Below are 22,148 nucleotides of genomic sequence, written 5' to 3'. Positions count from 1 at the left end.
GCCTATATTTACTCAGATGTCTCGATTTTCTTTGATAATGGAAGCCATCATGTTGTAACAAATGAGTTGTAAATTTTCATATCAAGAACATTAGTGTATACTGTTCTATTCTTATCATCAAAACCCATTCTTATCAGAACCCATAAAGGATGCTCAACTGCAGTGTGAACAGAGTTCAGATAATGTTGCCATTGTATATTAGTTATCAATACTAAGTACACAAGCGGATTATGGAAAAAGCGGGTGTAGTCTATGACTCACATGGACTTCAATGGAATAGTGTTCATGAAAGGGATGTACACCTGTCAGGAATTTGTAGAATATTTAGTCAGTATGCCATAAATGGCAGAGATGGGAACGTCCCTAGAAGCAGAATGCGGTAGAATTGGTTAAAAATTCAGTTGAACCATTTTCTTACGGGGTTTGTTGTTATGGTGCCCATTGTGTGATACAAATAACACATCACCTTTATTATGTCGGTTAGTATGAGTAGTTAGTAAAAAAACAAAAATTTCTATGCAACTCCATATTCTGATTGAGTTTCTATATATTTCCCTTTATGTAAGGGATCTTTTTTGTCATTTGTAATTTTTATTTATATCATTTTGGGGAACATCTAGAGTTTTGAGCAATGTATATAAAAATTTAATAGGAAGGTGAGGGTAGCAAAAAAAAAAAAATAGACTTTTTCACATTATGGTGTTCAATATCTTTAGATTTTAATAATATGTGAATTTTCAGACTTGCGGTTACCTAATGTTTGGACTTATTTAATTTTATATGGGATCTAGACAGGGGGGATTTCAATGTCTCTCTATAGTTTTAAAAACTTTGTTTAGCTCCCCCCCCCCCAAAGGAAAATTGCTGTGTTATAAATGAGACCTGCTATAGGCTGAATGGCTGTGGCACCATACATCCCCACCAAGGCACCAAGGACCATCTTCAGTAGCAGCTGCCATTTAGATGTTCTCTGCTTTCTCCAAGACTAGGGGTAAACACTGTATTGTAATTTATTGACCGGCAATGACGTTGGGCTGGATTTTCCCAGCAAATAGATTTTGTCTTGGTAGTGTTTGTTGAGCTAAGGTTAGGTTTACACTGTGTCCTCGCTTTTTTTCACAATGGAAACATGCTGAACCAGAACAGTTGTATGAAAGACCATTGCTTGATGGATATCATAGACTCGTACCAGTGTCTGTTGTCTTCTGTCTTCTGGAATTTTGACAGCAAGAACAGTAACGCATACTGCACTATCCTAACCATCAAAAGTAATAGAACTCACATAGGAGGATCACAACTGCACTGTGAACAGTGCTCTAATAATGATGCTATATTAGCTATCATTGCTAAACCCATATCAGAATTATGGAGAAAGTTGGCTTTTGATGTAATCCACATAGACTTTAAAGAGATCCTATCATTCAGATGCAATTTTTTGTGACTAACACGTCGAAATAGCTTTAAGAAAGGCTATTTGTCTCCTACCTTTAGATGTCTTCTCCGCGCTGCCGTTCCGTAGAAATCCCGGTTTTCGCCGGTATGCAAATGAGTTCTCTTGCAGCACTGGGGGCGTGCCCCAGCGCTCAAACAACACTGGGGGCATCCCCAATGCTGCGAAAGAACTCTCCAGTGACGCCTCCATCTTCTTCAGGAACGTCCTCCTGTGTCTTCTTCCGGCGCAAATGGTGCAGAGGCCTCGGGCAGAGCTGACTACGCATGCCCGTGGCCACAAGAAAAATGGCTGCTTACACCGCCTGTGCCGGAAGAAGAGACAAGAAAAAGATGGAGGCGATGCTAGAGAGAGTTCTCTAGCAGCATTGGGGATGCCCCCAGTGCTGTTTAACCCTTTCGCTGCCAGGCACGTACACTGTACGTGCTCCCAAGGTGGCACTTCAGTAGCGGAGGACGTACTTAGTATGTCCTCCCTACTAATGCCGATATCTCTGGACTGCATGAACATATCTTGATGCTTTAAAATGCATTTTAAAGAAGAGACACTCATCTTTAAAATGATATCAAGAACTCGATGATTGGGTGTACAGTCTTGGAGCAATTCACTGTTGAAAACACTATTTGGCATTGAGATCCAACTGCAGATCTCAATTCCCGACAGCGTTTCAACAGTGAATTGCTCCCAAACTGTACATCTAATCATCTTCTTGATATCATTTTAAAGATGAGATTCTCCTCTTTAATATGCAATTGAAAGCATCAAGATATGTTGATGCAGTCCAAAGATATAGAGCTCCAAAGTGTCCCCCCCCTCCTGTCTAAGCAAGCAATTTGCGATCTAACAAGAAAGGAAGAGGGACACGGAGCAGTGCAGCAGAGAGAGAGAGACAGCGAAACAGTCTCTCTGCATCAGACTCTCTGCATAACTTGTATGTGACAGCAGGAGGGGGGTGGCAGGGACTCTATTGTCCCTATTAACCCTTCTCCTGCCAATCAGAGTGTGTACTATACATTTGTCTCTGATTGTCACATACAGTTATAATGTAATTCCCCCTGAGCTTTACTAGTGGGGTATTCTTATGTTATACCTCCTGAACATAACCAGGAAGTTTGTTGGCACTGTGACCCAGACGTTTACCATTGTCCAGGTCGGAGAGCCAAAAAAAAAAAGTCGCACCAAACACTTACACAACATATACATAAAGTCGCAAATAAAGTTTACATTTCACCCAATCCCTGTGCTGTCTATACCTGAGCTTTCTAAAGTAAAATATGTCTCTAGTGATGTCCGTTACACGCTAAAATAATAGTAATAACGATTATCACTAGAGATCAACGTATAGATTGCTAAAATTATTATAGGGGGATGGAAAATAACATTTTTATGTAAAGTCCTATTTAATTTGCATGCACAAAATGGGATGACGCATTTCTGCGATTTTGGCGATTCTTTAACACCCGCCCCTGTAAATATATACATGTGTGGTATGTATGAACTCCTCACATATTGCAGTTTTATGGACAGTACATTATGTTTGCAGAAAGGGATTTCTTGAGCCGCACTTTAGTGGCAAATTTGAATTTTTGCGCAATTTTTGCTAGCAATCTCTGTTTGCGGCAAAGTTGAATGAAGGTGGTTGTATATATAAACTATTGTACATAACTGTATTGTACTGTGTACTCTGAAAAAAGTTAGATTTTGGTATCACAGTCACAGTTTGGTAGGTGCAGTATAGCTTTTTAACATATTAGTGAACAACAGCAAAATCCTGCTTGTCTTCTGTATTCGTATTTTTGGGAGTCCGAGCTCTTGTTGTAGTTGATGTTTGCGGTACATATAGTATATATACACATTGTATACACCATAAGCTATTATTTTAATAGTATTTTGTATATGAATGTGAGATTGAACATGAGTTTTAGGTGCAAATATGTGTTTTAGCGTATTTTTTCAAAAAATTATTTGTGTTGGTCGCAAAGTTGCATGAAGGTGGATGTGGCTACTGATGACCCATTAAGACATTTGTAATCTTCAGGTTGTCTACTTTCAAAAAATATATAGGGTCACATCAAGTATCGGCGTCCACCACCAGGGCGCTGAGAACTGCGGTTTTTACCGCAATCTCATCTTTATTATTTTATTGGGGGTTATTTACACGGCTCCATAGACTACTCTCCTGATGAACTTGGTCAAAAGAGAAAGGCCAGGGGAAACGCGTTGAGAGATAGAGGTTGTAAATAGTGGGGTTGTTGCTAAGTGTATATAGACAATGGCCAGTTATCACACCCCACTGTCAGCAGGAGTGCTTATCAGCAGGGATTGTTTATGCTAAACTCTGCTGTACCTCTTTTAAGTGTTATCATGAGCCATAACGACCCAGTTCACTATAACCTTTAATGAATTGAAGGAAGTGCTAGCAGCTTTTTTAGATTAGGCATCAGTAGTGCAATAGAGCTGTATAAATCACAACTTTAAGCTGTTGGGAGATCAGTAAATGGTTCAATGTCTAGTTTACATCACAAATAGGACTATTCACGAGGAGCCCCTACAACAGATTACCCTAAGTTACACGCCCTGAACATACAGAAGTGGGGGATAGTAAGGGCGTGGGTGAACTAGCACTTAGATTACATGATTGTACTGTTTGTGAACTGGGCCTTTTTGAAATTTAACTGAAGCGTCTTCTATTAGTCTCTTCATCGCATGCATTGCGCTGGAGGACATGTTAAGGCGTATTTACCCATAGGTCTCTCTATATATACGAAGATAGGGGCAAAAAATTAATAGGGTGAATAGCAGACCACTATTTCATCACTATATGTCTGTGTCTTTTTAAATTTTTCTAATAAAGTTTGGAAGTTTTAATCACACATTTTTGCCAGAAACCGGATTTAAGCCATTTAGATGTACCCTGTTTATTCCAAGACTAGGGGCTAACATTGTATGGCAATCTATTGGCCTGCAATGACGTTGGGCTGGATTTTCCCAGCAAATAGGTTTTGTCTTTTTAGCGTTTGCAGATCTAAGGTTATGTTTACACTTTCTTTGACAATGGAAAATATGATGCTGCACTGGACCAGTCCTACAAAAGATCATCGTCTGATGGATATCATAGACTTGTAATAGTGTCTGCTGGCTTCTCTCTTCTGCAATGCTGATAACAGGTACAATGCATACTGCACCATCCTTACTGACAAAATATATTACATTACCATACCAGGGAGGACAGGACCCTCATAGGCGTTGTGCTGGTCCTCTCCTCCCTGGTATGGTAATGTAATATATTTTGTTATGCTGGCTTTTGCTCCTATGGTCTGTCTACTATGATTATCATGTTTTGATTCAATGCTTATACCTAGTACTACTGGTTACATGTATACGTGTATGTGATTCATTAACTATAACTTGTGTACTTACCACCAGTATTGAACTGTTTTGTTCCACCCTACTTCATTGTTCATTGTGTTATTTTTTATCTATCATTATATGTGTAATTTTATTAATCATTTAATAAACTATGGATTTTTTACTCTAGTGGAATTCCTTTCTTTCACTGTGAGTGGACATTTACTCGTAGATACTGTATATCAGCTGCTAAGCATATATACCTCCACTGAGAGAATATATGGTCAGTGTCCTAGACTTATTAGTGACTTTGGCATCCAATACGTTATTTTGGAATTTACAGCATACTAGTTTATACTATGTCAGAGCACTGTCGCTAAGGTCGCATCATTAAACGTAAGTACCTTGGATAGAACTTATATAAAACAAACAAAAAAACCCTTATATAATAGGGATCTGTTCAGTGACAGACCTTATATATGAGGGGTCTGTTCAGAGCGGATGGTGTCATATATCTATAGGCTTTGTAGTATATACTAGAAAGTTATATTTTATCTTTCTCATACATTCCACATCCTATCAGTAACATGTGCAGGGGCATTATACTGAGTGAGGGTACTAAGGGCATTTTATTGAGTGGGGATCACTGAAGGGTTTTAAATTATATGTTATTAAAGGGGTGTTAAAGGGGCATTAAGGAGGAGTCCTATGTAAAGAAAGGGTACAGCATAGCGCGGGTTTACATTTCTGCCCGGTCTCCGGTTCAGCCAATCCATTCATTTTCCGTCTTCTGCCCCACGAAACTTCACAGGGGACGGAAACACGAGCGTCAGTTTTCAAACCTATTCACTTGAATGGGTTTGTAAAGGTGACCGCCCGTGCAAGTTTTCTGCCTCTCTGTGGGTAAACTGTTTTTTTTAAACCGGAAACAAAGTCCTGCAAGTCCGACTTTGTGTTTGGCTAAAACAAACGATTTCCCCGCGGAGAGGCAGAAGACGCACATGGACGGTCACCTGTACAAGCCCATTTAAGTAATTGGGTTTGAAAACTGATGGCCGGGTTTACATCCCCTGTCCAGTTTCACGGGGCAGAAGACGGAATCCGGCTGGATTGGGTAAACTGGAGACCAGACGCACATGTGGGCCCGCCCTTAGTGAGCTTGAGATTTTACTTGAATATTTTGTCTAGATTTTTTATCTGTCAACAGAGGACAACAACTGAACAGGGGCCACTACCTGTAAAGAGGGGACATGGTTTACAATATTTTGCTATGCATGTTGCTGGCACTTTCCTTCATGATAAGTTAATATTCTGGGAGACATGACTATTTTCTCTAAAAACTATTTTCATATATTAGCAACTCTTCCCCTGTATACTTCCTTCAAGTATACTCAAGCAACTCACTGACAACCACATCCCTTTCTATGTGTCTTACATTGGTTATAACTACACAAACACTTTCTGCCTGCCTCTGCCTGCTTCTGTTTTCTGAAACAGATGGTTCTTGTGGTCCTTCTAAGGAAAGCTCAAAACCAGTGCATCTATAAGGTTACTTAGGGTTGTGCAAATCCCAAAGAACTAATATTAATTACAAATCCAACTAATGTGAGGACGGTAAAAATCTAAATGTTAAAAGATAATCTTTATTGATATAGGTTAAAAATGTAACAGAGGTATAAATTGATAAAATTTTCCATCAAGCTCTACCAATAATTATACTAGCCCAGAGATACACGATGGGGTGGGGAGCTTGTCAGAGATTCCTCATTCCCTCTCCGATGCCATAATTATTAGAATACTCAGTTATGCAGTGTTTCTCACGGAAATTTAATGATACTTCCAAGCACTGATAATATGGTACAAAGCAGAAGAGATTTTAAATATAGTGTGAGCTGACTGTCATCAGAGTAATTTACCCAGCCCAGCCCATCTAGTTATACATCTAGTTTAAGCACAAGAGTTCTTAAAATGTGCAGTGACCAGTTAGGTGGTATTATTACGCATATGTACAATATGAGTCTAAATCTGGGAGTGGTACCTCAACTGTGGAAAACATCTTGTGTGGTACCAGTCCCAAAGAAACCCAACCCAATGGACCACAATGACTACCGACCTGTAGCACTGACATCCCACCTGATGAAGGTCCTGAGATACTGGTTCTGACACACCTATGCCCTCTAGTGTGCTCCGCTCTGGACCCCCTCCAGTTTGCCTATCGGCCGGGCATTGGGGTAGATTACGCCATCATCCACCTTCTTCATAGAGCTCTCTCTCACCTGGAGAAACCCTGGAACACTGTGAGAATAATGTTCTTTGACTTCTCCAGTGCTTTCAACACCATTCAGCCAGGGCTACTGAGGGAGAAGCTGAACCTTGGTGGTGTGGACCATCGCCTGTCCAACTGGATCCTAGACTACCTGACAAACCGCCCTCAGTATGTGAGAGCCCAGGACTGTGTGTCTGACACTCTGATCTGTAGTACGGGTGCACCACAAGGTACAGTTCTTGCCCCATTTCTCTTCACACTGTACACTGCTGACTTTAGGCACAACTCATCCAACTGTTACTTACAGAAGTACTCCGATGACTCTGCTGTAGTAGGCCTTATCACTGATGGCGACGATAGGGAATACAGAGACTTAAACCGGGATTTTGTTGAATGGTGCCAGCAGAACCACCTCAGGATTAATGCTCGGAAGACCAAGCAGATGGTGGTGGACTTTAGTAAACGGAGAAGTGCTCCGACCCCGGTGGAGATCCAAGGGACATGTATTGAGATAGTCAGGACCTATAAGTATCTGGGTGTGCTCCTCAACAATAAACTAAACTGAGCTGATAACCTGGACGTGCTGCACAGAAAGGGCCACAGCAGACTCTACCTGCTCAGGAGGCTGAGAGCCTTCGGAGTCCAGGGGCCACTTCTTAGGGCCTTCTTCAACTCTGTGGTTGCTTCAGCCATCTTTTTCGGTGTGGCCTGCTGGGGGAGCAGTATATCAACCAGGGGCAGAAATAGACTTGACATTCTGATCAGAAGGGCCAGCTCTGTCCTGGGGAGCCCCCTGGACCCAGTACAGGTGGTGGTTGATAGAAGGATACTGTCCGTGGTGACCTCCATGCGGGAGAACAAATCCCACCCCATGTATGAGACCTTGATGGGACTTGGCAGCACTGTAAGTGACCGTCTGCTTCACCCCAAGTGTGAGAAGGAGCGCTATCGCAAGTCCTTCCTTCCAACTGCGACCAGGCTGTATAATCTACATCAGTCCAAGCGAAGTTCACTCCGCACAGGAAACTAATGATTATGAACTCTTCCTTCTTTCTCTTCCGTTTTTCCTTAGCTGCTATGGACTCCTAGTATATCTTCTCTTCTCAGCATATGTGTGTCTACGTCTGTATTATATTACTGTGTATTATCCTGTACCTGTATTACTATGCTGCTGTAACATGCTGAAATTTCCCCACTGTGGGACTATCAAAGGATTATCTTATTTCTTATCTTATTATGTTAATGCAGGGTTGTGACTCTCAATTTCATCTCAGCTGTGAAACTAACTCAATAGATGTTTAGCAATAGTAGTAAGCCTGTCTATCTGTTAGAACAGCATTTCAAGTCAGCAGACAATCACTATTAGAGATGAGCGAATAGTCAAATATTCAATATTTGATTTGAATAGTCCCTCAATATTCGACTATTTGATCAAATATCAAATTCCATTATAGTCTATGGGGAAAAAATGTTCGTTTAAGGGGAAATCAATAATCGACTATGGAGAGTCACGGAATCCACAATGACATCTCAGGAAATGATGCCAACACCTCTGGAATGCAACTGAGACAGCAGGGGAAGCATGTCTGTGTGCATCTAAGACGCACAAGTCCCAGTATTACCCCACTATCATAGCCTATCACCTATTTCAAACTCAATATAACCTCTAAGGAAAGAGCAAAAATACTTGGAGACCTTCTTTCCTCTACATTAGTATGGACAGAAAGAAAAATTTTCAGCTAAAGAAACATTAGCATGCACCCTATTAAATCACGTTGCCCATGACAACCACAGATGGCATAGGCAAGGAGGAAATCAAACAGCCCCCACCCTTAACTGTCATTTTTTATGTGTGTGTGATGTGGTGAGACCTCCAAAAATTACTTTTGTGGCCCTTGAGGTGAGCCTTTCCAAATTAAGTTAGAGGCCCTTAAGCTGAGCCATACAACAATTACTTTTCAGGCCCTTGGGGTGAGCCCTCCCAAACTTAGCTTCAGGCCCTTGGGGTAAGGTGAGCCTTGTACCAGCAGAGATTTTGGCCCTTGGGGTGAGTTGAGCCTTGTACCAGCAGAGTTTTAGGCCCTTAAAGTGAGTTGAGCGAGCCTTGTAGGAGCAGAGTATTAGGCCCTTGACGTGAGTTGAGCCTTGTACCAGCAGAGTATTAAGCCCTTGAAGTCAGTTGAGCCTTGTACCAGCAGAGTTTTTGGCTCTTGGGGTGAGTTGAGCCTTGCACCAGCAGAGTATTAGGCCCATAAAGTGAGTTGAGCCTTGTACCAGCAGAGTATTATGCCCTTGAAGTGAGTTGAGCCTTGTAGGAGCTGAGTATTAGGCCCTTGACGTGAGTTGAGCCTTGTACCAGCAGAGTATTAAGCCCTTGAAGTCAGTTGAGCCTTGTACTACCAGAGGTTTTTGGCCCTTCGAGAGAATTGAGCCTTGCACCAGCAGAGTTTTAGGCCCTTAAAGTGAGTTGAGCCTTGTACCAGCAGAGTATTATGCCCTTGACGTGAGTTGAACCTTGCACCAGCAGAGTTTTAGGCCCTTAAAGTGAGTTGAGCCTTGTACAAGCCGAGTATTAGGCCCTTGAGGTGAGTTGAACCTTGTACCAGCAGAGTATTAGACCCTTAAAGTGAGTTGTGCCTTGTACCAGCAGAGTTTTTGGCCCTTGGGGTGAGTTGAGCCTTGCACCAGCAGAGTTTTAGGCCCTTAAAGTGAGTTGAGCCTTGTACAAGCCGAGTATTAGGCCCTTGACGTGAGTTGAGCCTTGTACCAGCAGAGTATAAAGCCCTTGAAGTCAGTTGAGCCTTGCAGGAGCAGAGTATTAGGCCCTTAAAGTGAGTTGAGCCTTGCACCAGCAGAGTATTAGGCCCTTGAAGTGAGTTGAGCCTTGTAGGAGCAGAGTTTTAGGCCCTTAAAGTGAGTTGAGCCTTGTACCAGCAGAGTATTAGGTCCTTAAAGTGAGTTGAGCCTTGTACCAGCAGAGTAGTAGGCCCTTGAAGTGAGTTGAGCCTTGTAGGAGCAGAGTATAGTGTAGTTTAATATCCGCATTTGCGAGTCATTATGTATCACTCTCCTTATTCAAAAGGGGGACATATATATATATATATATATATATATATATATATATATATATATATATATATAGTAAGCCGATGGTTGGTCAGGTAATGGAGGGGGTGTACATCTCACCCAGACTACTCAGGTGGGTGAGATGAGAAAACTCCAGAAAGAACGTTTCTCAGCAGATAATTTTGTCTGCTGAGTGTTATTTCAAAGTTCCGGTTACTGGGCTGGATTTTTAGGAATGACAGGTAGGTTGGTAGTGGGACTTGTTATTCCACCCCCCTCCAGTCCACACTTTGGGGATGTTCCAGCAGCGACTCAGCTGGTGAGAGTCTCCTCGTCATGGAGGCTTAAGAAGTTGCTCCAGCAGCAGACTTTGACAGAGCTTGACTGGAGTGCCAAATAGAGAGGTCATATTTTTGGAGCTGTGTCCTGAATGATTCTACTGGCTTTTGGATTTCTGTTACTCTAGATGATGTAACATATTCTATGTGTAGTTAGAGCCTAGCCGGGCAGGGATTTATTTTTTGTATTTTTTCCTTTTGTTGCTGCACTATATTTTTGAGTGACAATAAATTCTACCTTTGTTTTGGACTAAAGAAACTGGACTTGTGTGTCTATGCCACCCCATCTAGCAATCCAGACCCTGACAATATATATATATATATATATATATATATATATATATATATATCTATCTATCAATAAAGATTATATTTTAACATTTATATTTTTGCCATCCTCACATTAGTTGGATTTTTACTTAGGTCTGTAGTATGGTAGAGTTGGATAACGCTCAAGCTGAGACATTTTAGATTAACTTCTGTTTTTCTGGTTTACTGAAATAGTCTCTTACACATAGTTGGGTTCCTGACACAATGTCAAATCATAGAAAGTTCCTGTATTCATGGTCATATCCATTGGAAACCTATCAAAACAGAAAACAGTCACCACTAAGATGGTTAGGTAAAAATTTTAAGATTTTGCAAAATCTTCCATTATTTCTATATGCAAAAAAAGTTTAATTATATAGAAATTTAAATATGATGATGTTCATGGGAAAAACTATTTCAGTATTGGACTTGTAGTCCACGAGTAGGAGTCCCCAACACTAAAGCTAAAAGGGGCTTCAAAAGGAATGGGAAATGAGAATAGACCCCCTTCGTAAAATCCATTCCTGGCGTTGGCTCTAAAACCACAGGAAAATCTGCAACAAAAAGCTGCAAAGTGTGATCTTAGTTTCACAAAACATGTTCCACTTTTGCACATTCAGCAGGCAATTGTTAATAGTTGGACCAGATTTTTACAAGACAGAAGAGGTGTAAAGACTGCCCTGTGACTGTACCGTAGTCTGTACGCATGGTACCAAAGGAACCTGTAGAACTTGTAGATAGGGAAAGGTGTTATTAACGTCTTGTGCAACATGTTCACTGTTTAGATACAGTGACCTGAATCATCGCAGCACAAGGGTTTGATGTAGTTTAGGGTAGATCACACACTAGTGCTAAAACCGCAACGGAGAAACTTCACAGTATAGTGAATTAGAAACCATGTGAACCAAGAGAAACCATGTGAAGTGGCCTACTGGTTATTTTTCACCTTTGAACAGGTTTAGTATTTTTTACATGTATTACAACAAACCATGAAATCTGTGAAGTGGTTTTGTATTAAGTCAGTTACAGGAACACCGCTAGAATTGCTTCATTCCAAAGCTAGACCAAGGAACATGAAACACTACAACAAAACACCATGTCGAAACTGCATTGAAGAATACATACTTGTGTGCTTACACTTTTAGAAACTTGTGCTTTGTGTCATACAATGACCTTAGAATGATCTTGTATGGAGGACTATAGCTGTAATAATGCACCACCGTTCGCTGACTTCAGATCACAGATGTGTTATGTGCTATGTATAGCTGCAAAGTGGTTGATGTTGGCATGTGCACTATTCTCGATACTCACGTTACATATCCATATCACTTGCTGGAGAAGCAGTGAACTGTTCATCAAGATCAACACGGCAAAAAAAAAAACCCTTCTAGAATGTGCCTTGAAGAATAAGGACTAGTTCTAGAAATTTTACTGAAAAGATATGTTCAATACTAGTGACCAGTGACCACCAAACCGCGACTTGGAGGACAGGACTCAATGCTAAAACTGCTGCCCTACTGCAACAGGTTATGTTTATTCATGTGTTCTTCCTTAACCTCACTGCTAAGATTTCAATGGCCAAAAATATGCATGAAGCATGTGTTATCATTTTCATTTTCGATTCTTTATTTTTTGACAGTAGACAAATGTAATGTAATTTCCTATTTCATGACATGATGTCTTTAATTCCCTTATTATTTTTAGTTTTTGGGGTTTTTTTTCATTGACATGGCAGAGGCCTAGCTATATTTGGGAGAAATTGTATTATTTTCTGGTGCTGTTTGGGGGTACTGTGTAATTTATAATGGAGGTCACTCACATTTAATTCACACATCTATTTCACATAAGATATGCCTTGTTCTCCAGTGTCATGTTATAGGAACAAAGCAGATATTCCTATGATGACAGGACATCCCGTGGGACACCTATGAGGGACACCAATTTTTTGATACTGTTACTGGGGCATCCATGTGAGCCTCAGTAAGACTATGTTTACATGGCAGAATCCTGATGCTGATTTTGAGGCAGATTCCACCCCATAATCATTGGCGGATTACACCTCAAAATCAGATCATTGTTGATCTTGTCTCGGATTCAGCTGCAGAGCCTGTGGCTCAAGACCGAATCATCTGTCACAGAGAGCCAGGGAAGGAAGATGACAAGGAATCTCAAAATCCTCTTCATTTTCTGCCATGTGAATGTAGCTTGGTAGAGTTTTTTGGTCAGGAATTTAGTCAGGAAAAATCCGCTCAGGAAAATTCCTGAGGCGTTTTTTTTTTTAGGCGTTTCCTGAAGCCTTCCCTGAAGTGTTTTTTGAAGAGTTTTTTTGAAGCGTTTTCCACCTAAAAAAAATCAATGCAAGTCAATGCAAGTTTTTTTTTGTCAAAAACGCCTCAAAAAACGCCTCAGGAAACACTTCAGAAAAAATGGTAGCGGTTTTTCCGCCTCCCATTGACTTGCATTGAATTTTTCAGGTGGAAAACACATGAAGAATTGACATGTCGCTTCTTTTTTTTCCTGCTAGCATTAAATCCACTAGTGGATTTTTCCTCTAGCGGAAAATCAGCTATCAAAAATAAAAAAGGCAGGTTACATAGAACTGTATGGTGAGGCATTTTAGAAGGATTTTGAGGCAGATTCCTGACCAAATTCCTGACAAAAAAACTCTGTGTAAACGCAGCTTAGACTAAGGGTCAGTTCACACGTGAACTGCCCGCGCGGGTTTTGAAACACAGAGAGCCGCGGCGAGCCGCGTCTCTCTCTTGTCAAAACCCGCCCGCCGCGGCCATCGCGGTCGCGGCTTTCACCTCCGCTGTCGGCTCAAATGAATGAGCCAACATGGAGGGTGCTGTAGCCGGGCGGAAGAAAGAGCATGTCGCTTCTTTTCTCCGCTAGCAGCAGCCCGCCGCTAGCGGAGAAAAGAAGCCCGGCGGTCTCCATAGACCACCATTATAAGGGGAGGTTTTGGACGCGAAATCCGCTGTCAAAAACCTCCCCTTATACTCACGTGTGAACTAGCCCTAAGGCTGTAGTGAGCTGCAGTGAATTCCATGATTCACAGGTTCCTGTAGAGGAAACTTTCAATTCCACTGTTCACAACATAATGCTTATTTCTAGAGTGCAGGCACCCTAATGCAATGACACTAAGGCTGAAGCCCCACATTGCAGAATCGCAGCTTTTTTTCTTGCAGTTTTTTGAGCGAAAGCCAGGAGTGGCTTGAGCAGATGGTAGCCGTATAGGAGCTTCTTATATATTTTCCATTCCTTTTTTAGCAACTCCTGGGTTTGGCTCAAAAAAACGCAGCAAAATCTGCAACAAAAGAAGCTGCGATTTCGCAATGTAGGGCTTCAGCCTAAAAGATGTAAGTGTCCGTTGTCAAAAGAAAGTTGGTGCTCATGAAAGTGTTACTAAAACAGTATGCAATAAATTCCACAACTTATTTAGTAGCTTATTTAGGCAGCCAGAATGTCTTTGTCCTTAAGGTCTATGTCTAGGCAGACGGTGCATAGGAGTAATGTAGCACAAAGTAAGTGGTAGACCGTTACAAATAAATTAAAGAATTCATCAGAACAGAATTTTGGACCTGTTTAGACAGAACAAAAGGGTAGTCAAGAGGACGTTCACTTTTTTTTTCACTGGTGGCTTTTTCAAGCTGTGGCAAAGGGAAGATTTTTGTCCATAACTTACTTGATCCAGTTATAAGAAGGTGTGCCAAAGGGAAAGAACTGAAAATTTACAAAAATATTGTACAAATGCATGACATTATAATTATAATTGTAGAACTTTGGTAGACATCCTACTGGTTATCCTCATATACAGGAATAGCCCTGAATGTACACAAAATCATCTTTGCTGGACAGAGATGGCTGTGCAGGTTGTGTATACACAGCTACTCTCCATTTTTGTCTTTGGGAACTAGAAATTTGTTATTTGGACAAATGACCGTGTTGGAATCTTCACCATCAATATGCCATTAATGTGTATAATGTAAAGCAAACATAAGTCAGGGCTTGACTGGGATATTCCCATGTCATTGATGTAATGAACATTAACTAACATGTGTAACCCACACTCTCACCCACCCAATGGAAATAAAACAGTCACACACCAATATACGATGGGATAAGAGGGCCACAACAGCCAATTTATTGAAAACATAATAACAACAACAACATTTTGTTATTGGAAGGTCGAGCAGGGCCAGCATAGTGATAGGCAGCCCACGCGCAAATCTCCCAGCCGCAACGCGCCGACACGGGAGAGGACAAAAATCCTGGTACTGCCTTAACTCCCTTTACATGTTCATAACTTTATTATAGTGATACACAAAACACTCACAGAGGTACCCTTCACCATGGGTCCCCTGTATTTCGCTGGAACTTCGGCTTACAGCGTGCCCTGCCAGACCTTCCACCGCCAGCACTAACATGCGTGATTCCTTACGCATGGTAGTCCGCCCACACACGAACTGCTTTTTCAACACCCTCCTGCAACGCTAGCGACCAGATGTCATACCCAACATCATTGAGGTGAACCCCATCCCGGCTCATATGACCACTGTGTGGCACCTCCAAATCCCGGTGACGAACGACTATACCCCCATTACGAGCGACAAAGGCAGAAACTGTGGTATTAACTTTACGTCGGGCTTTATTTAGCTTAGCAACCGACCGGGCATGTCGCCAGGACAGCCTGGCAACTATTTCTGACCACACTAGTACGATGCCTGGGTACATAGACCAAATACGAAGAAGGTCGTACTTGATATCCCTCGCCAGCTCACGGGACGTACGGACACCAAGGTCATTACCGCCCGCGTGAATGACCAGGACGTTTGGAGGCCTATCCATCTGGGAATGAAAATGTAACACCAGCAGCAATGCACTCCACAGCATCCCCCTCCTACCTATCCATCTTACTAAGGCTTGAGAACGGGACAAACCCAATTGCCTACCATTAGGCCTAACATCAGCTCTGATGGCTCCCCAGTGCACATACGAGTGCCCAACTATCCAAACGAGGCACAGGGCAGCATCTGAAAGAAAACGTACAAGGTACAAAAAACACTGAAGAGCAAATTGGAAAAAACCGTAATATTAACAATATCAAAACAGTTACAGCATGAGTGGTTCTACAGCAGATTCGGACGAACATATATGCGATAACGTTTGGAAGCCCAACGACCGACGCGCATAACCGTGGACTCCGGCAATCCGCATCTCGTAGCCTCCGTTGCAGCCCCGATGCGAAATGAATGCGAATTATAGTGACAAGACGAAATGCCCAAACTGTCCAAGACTTTACGAAAAACCGCAACAAACTGGAAGCGAGAAAGAGCTTTACCCGACTCATGGATCAAAAAGGCCCCGCCGACAGCAGGCCGCATATGTAAAAACCTGCTAACAGCAGCAACCGGACAAGAAGACGCGCCAGGCACAGAGAACAGGCGAACCGTAAAACCTCTACCCCCTTGATCTGTCTTGCTATGCAGCACCCGGCAAGAAACCCCTCCCCCGTCCATTGAAACATGGGACCTCAACAAACCATCATGGGAACTACAGGACGAACTGACTAACTCGCTGATATGGAATGCCCCAAAAAACGCAAGGGAGAATGCCACCCCAAACAACTGAGTCTCAAAAGTATTTTTACAGACCAATGGTAGCTTTGAAAACATGTCCTCCAATAAGGTAAATGACACCGGGCGCCTAGGATCAGGCGTTGGGGGAGAACGGCTGAAACCCGCAAGGGCCTGACGGACCAAAAAATGCTTGGTGGTATCAGGTAACCTGTAAAATTTCAGCCAAAAAGAGAGGGCCGACAGGCTCCTGCGGGCAACAGACTTAGACCTACCCTGAGAAAAGCAAGAACCCAACCAAGAAAGAAGCAAGGAAACAGGAGCACTTGCGTAGCAATCATGCCCTACTGTACTACAATGACATGACCATTCCTGCCAGAACCGTGTATATGCCTTCCACATAGATGCGCAAAGGGAGCGCCCAACCAAGGTCAGAGCTGTCCGAACGCCAGATCCCATAGGTGAGCCGGACAAGGAGTTCCGTGAAGTGCCGCCCCCGGCGCCAAGGCCCGAAATCGGTCCCACTGGAAGCGAGAAAGAGCATCCGCAATGGAATTAGTCACCCCTGGGACATGGCGTGCGGACAGCCAAACATTAAAAGACAAACAAGTAAGCACCAAATGACGTACAAGACGAATGACTGGAGGAGACGAGGAAGACAAGCTGCGTAATACATCAACAACCGACATATTATCACACAAAAACCTAACTCGTTTGTTTCTGAAAAGAGGACCCCAAACTTCCAGGGCTGCAACAATTGGAAAGAGCTCGAGTGAGGTGAGATTACGGGTGAAAGCAGCTTGTTTCCAAGAAAGGGGCCACTCGCCAGCAATCCACTGTCCCTGAAAATATGCACCAAACCCAAAACTGCCAGACGCATCTGTGTGCAAAGAGATGTCAACATTATCACATCATGTCTCCTGCCAAACGGACTTGCCGTTGTAGGCAGAAAGAAAGGACGACCACACATGCAAATCGGACCTGTGCTCCGCTGTGAGTCTCACAAAGTGCGCAGGGCTAGAAATCCCCGCCGTTGCCTGGGCCAAACGCCTGCAAAATATCCTCCCCATAGGGATAATTCTGCAGGCAAAATTTAGTTTACCAAGTACGGACTGCAACTGGCGCAACCTCACCTTACGATATGTGATCAACTGATCCACAACCTTCCTTAAATCCACAACCTTCTCAAAAGGCAATCTGCACTCCATAGCAATGGAATCTATCTCAATTCCTAAAAATTGTAGCCTGGTGGTCGGTCCCTCCGTCTTCTCGGGAGAGAGAGGGATGCCAAAACGATAGGCAACCTGCTGCAAGGTAGACAGGAGAACCGAGCACACTGATGAACCAGCTGGACCGATACACAAAAAATCGTCTAAGTAATGCAGGATGGAGTGCAAATTAGCCTCTTTCCTAACTACCCATTCAACAAATGTGGCAAAACGTTCAAAGTACGAACAGGATATAGCACAACCCATCGGGAGGCACCTATCGACAAAATAAGATCCTTCCCACCGAAATCCCAACAAGTATAAACTGTCAGGGTGAATTGGAAGGAGGCGAAATGCCGACTCTACGTCCGCTTTGGCCATAAGGGCCCCTGAACCGCAGCGTCTCACCCAATCCACCGCCCTGTCGAACGACACGTATGACACAGAGCACAACTCCTCGTCAATACCGTCGTTTACTGACAGTCCCTTAGGGAACGACAGGTGGTGGATTAGGCGAAATTTATTCGCCTCCTTCTTGGGAACAACGCCTAAAGGAGAAATGTGAAGATTGTGCAAGGGGGGATCAACAAAAGGCCCTGAAATGCGACCTAGTGACAACTCCTTTTTCAATTTGTCTAACACTACATCAGGCCGCAAGCGTGCGGATTTCAAATTCCTCAGACATGGGACAGAAACTGGAACAACAGAGGGTATGATAAAACCGTCTCTAAAACCTGCCAACAAAAACTGAGCTGCATTTCTATCAGGATAACTATTTAGATAAGGAAGCCTCGGATCTAGCTGAACCGGTGTCATCCCTTTTTGTAGCAGAGTCTGCTTGCTTGGTCCTATGCTTTCTAAAACACTGGGACCCTGTGTGAGACCCTCCACAATGGCAACATTCGTGTTTGAAGCGGCAAGTGCTGCCGAAGCGGCACTGCCCTTCATTAAATTGCCAGCAACAACCGGGACGCTGCACTGTTGAGGACGCCTGTCCCGAAAAAGACCCCCCTGTGCTGGACCGAAACGGCTGAGAAGGCAATCTAGCCGCTACCATGAGGCTCATCCACAAATTAATATCTTTGTGATCCCACCGGATTGATGGTCGGACCGCCTTCCTTTGACGAAACTGCTCGTCGTAGCGAATCCAAGTGGTCCCGCCATAAACCCGGTAGGCCTCACCTATGGACTCCTCATGGCAAAATAAAGCAGAACAGTGCTGGGGGGCCTTCTCACCAATAATGCTAGCCAGTATATGAAACGCTTGGAGCCAGTTCGAGAAAGTGCGCGGAATCAAGCGATACCGGCGTCTTTCCTCCTCCTCTTTTTTTTGACTCAGTGAGCTTAACTCTATCTAAGTTGAATTTTTCTAGAGGCAAGAGAGAAAATATCTCGACGTATTCGTCTCTCCATATCTTTTCTCTCACCTCCTGTTTAACATGAGCCCCCAAGGGGCCATCAAAACAGAGATAGATTTCACCCTTCGCTGCATCGCCGAGTCGAACCGGGTCAACCGGCACCTCACCCTGCGAATTCCCCCCCGCATCAGGTGCGGTGGCAACAGGTGCGACCGAGGCCGCGGGAGCCGTCGCAGGAGGAGGAGCCGAAGCCGGAGCAACCCAAGCAGCAGCAGGAGAAGGGACACTAACTGATAGCACATAACTATCAATAAACTGACGCACACTAGCAAAGAGAGTAGCTAAAGGGTCAGGGGAGGGGGAAACATTAGCTGATGGGCAAGGATGGTTCAGGGGTGGGAGAAACCCTGACCGTAAAGGAATAAGAGAGTGTTGTGACTCACCAAGCTGGCTCCGGTGGAGCGCCGAGGCAGCCGTCGTCCCGTAGTCGTCTGGAACGTAATCCACATCTGCGGCGTCTTCATCTTCATCATCATCAGTGTGGGGCTTGGCCGTAGTGGACCGTAGCTGGCGGTGATGACCATGCTGGGCTCCATCTTGGCAGACATCCGGCACCTGGGACAAAGGTGTGGGAGGCTCCGCCCCCAGTGGGCGTGCCGCTGCGTGCGATCTCCTGGATGATTTCCTATGGGCCCTGGTGCTGGTGGTTGTAGAGGGCTGGGTGGAGGCAGAGGAGCAGGCAGGCAGGCGGGCCTCAACGTCCCGAGACTCCGCCCCCGTATCCCCGGCAGCAGCGCGGCGTCTCCGGATGCCTGTAGCTGCAGATGATCGTGTGGTAGCAGAAGAGCAGGGAGGTAGGCGGGCACCAGGATCCCGAAGCTCCGCCTCCGTGTCCCTGGCAACGGTGCGACGTCTTCTGAGGGGCGGGACGAAGGATCCGGAGGTCCGGGCAGCGTCGCTGGAGGCCGACGCACCCGCTGACGTCACCGCGCCGGAAGTGGGCGGAGCAGGAGCGTCTAGGCCGGAAGCGGCCGTGGGAGCAGTGGAGCTGTGGCGCCGTGCGGCTGGATTCCGACGCCTCCGCACTGCCTCACCTGTGGAAGGGAGCGCATCAGAGGCAGCTGCAGGAGGCGGCGGGTCCCGTGAGGGGCTCCGAGCACGGCGCCGACGCTGGGGAGAAGCAGAAGGGCTGAGCCGCTGCGGAGGTCGAGAAGGCCGGATGGGCCTGGAAGAGACTTGCGGGGGAGACGCCACAGCAGGAGGGGAGGCAGGGTCCGGCAAAGCCTCCAGGAGAGTGCGGCGGAGCCAATCTGTTCCGTGGACGGCGGCCAGGCGCCGCATGGAGTCTTGGAGAAGCTGCTCATCCGACATGGCTGCAAAAGGTCCAAGGTGAGGAATAACAGAGGGGGCAGAGAAAGGGATTATTAAATAGACCCCCGTATTGTAAAGAAACCCACCCCTTGGCCCAGGACTAACCCTAAACAAAACCCAAATCCCCGCCATAAAATTAACCCTTGACAAGCTACTACCTCTGTTCATGACTATAGAAATCCCTGTCATGCCGGGCCTTTTGCTATATTTATGCTCCGGCCCTTTCTTGATCTTAATTTTCATGTACTGAGATATGAAGACACCTTTCATATGCTCTGATGCTCTTCTTCCCTGATCTGTTTGTCTGTATACATACAGTAAACCACTGCGGAGCAGACAGAGAAGTAGATGGAAGAGACAAATATATTACAGATATAGCCACAAATTTCTTGTACCTAGAATTATTGCACTAAGAGAGGAAACTCTTATACCTCAAGAATATTGTGCAACAGTGTGGTGACATTAACTGAGAGGAAGTTATGTAATAGCTACTAATACAGTCCTATGAAAAAGTTTGGGCACCCCTATTAATCTTAATCATTTTTAGTTCTAAATATTTTGGTGTTTGCAGCAGCCATTTCAGTTTTATATATCTAATAACTGATGGACACAGTAATATTTCAGGATTGAAATGAGGTTTATTGTACTAACAGAAAATGTGCAATATGCATTAAACCAAAATTTGACCAGTGCAAAAGTATGGGCACCTCAACAGAAAAGTGACATTAATATTTAGTAGATCCTCCTTTTGCAAAGATAACAGCCTCTAGTCGCTTCCTGTAGCTTTTAATCAGTTCCTGGATCCTGGATGAAGGGATTTTGGACCATTCCTCTTTACAAAACAATTCAAGTTCAGTTAAGTTTGATGGTCGCTGAGCATTGACAGCCCGCTTCAAATCATCCCACAGATGTTCAATGATATTCAGGTCTGGGGACTGGGATGGCCATTCCAGAACATTGTAATTGTTCCTCTGCATGAATGCCTGTGGATTTGGAGCGGTGTTTTGGATCATTGTCTTGCTGAAATATCTATCCCCGGCGTAACTTCAACTTCGTCACTGATTCTTGAACATTATTCTCAAGAATCTGCTGATACTGAGTGGAATCCATGCGGCCCTCAACTTTAACAAGATTCCCGGTGCCGGCATTGGCCACACAGCCCCAAAGCATGATGGAACCTCCACTAAATTTTACAGTAGGTAGCAAGTGTTTTTCTTGGAATGCTGTTTTTTTTTGGACGCCATGCATAACGCCTTTTTGTATGACCAAACAACTCAGTCTTTGTTTCATCAGTCCACAGGCTTGTCCAAATGTGCTTTTACATACCTAAGGGGGCTCTGTTTGTGGCGTGGTTGCAGAAACAGCTTCTTTCTCATCAATCTCCCATACAGCTTCTCCTTGTGCAAAGTGTGCTGTATTGTTGACCGATGCACAGTGACACCATCTGCAGCAAGATGATGCTGCAGCTCTTTGGAGGTGATCTGTGGGTTGTCCTTGACTGTTCTCACCATTCTTCTTCTCTGCCTTTCTGAAATTTTTCTTGGCCTGCCACTTCTGGGCTTAACAAGAACTGTCCCTGTGGTCTTCCATTTCCTTTCTATGTTCCTCACAGTTGAAACTGACAGGTTAAATCTCTGAGACAACTTTTTGTATTCTGCCCATAAACAACTATGTTGAACAATCTTTGTTTTCAGATCATTTGAGAGCGGGCTGCCCATGCTCGGTGACCATCAAACTTAACTGAACTTGAATTGTTTTGTAAAGAGGAATGGTCCAAAATACCTTCATCCAGGATCCAGGAACTGATTAAAAGCTACAGGAAGCGACTAGAGGCTGTTATCTCTGCAAAAGGAGG

The 22,148-nt window shown here is 44.0% G+C and overlaps 2 protein-coding genes across 3 annotated transcripts in view; both read left to right on the top strand.

The window, feature by feature from the left end:
• COPS9 (COP9 signalosome subunit 9) overlaps positions 1–22,148 on the top strand; it is a 236,072-nt gene that overhangs the window by 85,913 nt on the left and 128,011 nt on the right. The window lies entirely within an intron of this gene.
• Positions 1–22,148, top strand: part of LOC142198101 (beta-galactoside alpha-2,6-sialyltransferase 1-like) — a 49,962-nt gene that overhangs the window by 12,612 nt on the left and 15,202 nt on the right. Inside the window, exon 1 of one of the 2 annotated variants that reach the window (XM_075268933.1) lies at positions 12,126–12,303. The exons of the other annotated variant lie outside the window; for it this stretch is intronic. The gene's annotated coding sequence lies outside the window, so the exon portion shown is untranslated. Of the gene's footprint in view, positions 1–12,125; positions 12,304–22,148 lie in introns of those variants that run through there. 2 annotated transcript variants of the gene reach the window in all.

This window comes from Leptodactylus fuscus, chromosome 3, assembly GCF_031893055.1.
Source record: "Leptodactylus fuscus isolate aLepFus1 chromosome 3, aLepFus1.hap2, whole genome shotgun sequence".
Lineage (NCBI taxonomy): Eukaryota > Metazoa > Chordata > Amphibia > Anura > Leptodactylidae > Leptodactylus > Leptodactylus fuscus.
The sequence above is the reverse complement of the archived record's forward strand: the minus strand, read 5'-3'. Positions and strand labels throughout refer to the sequence as shown.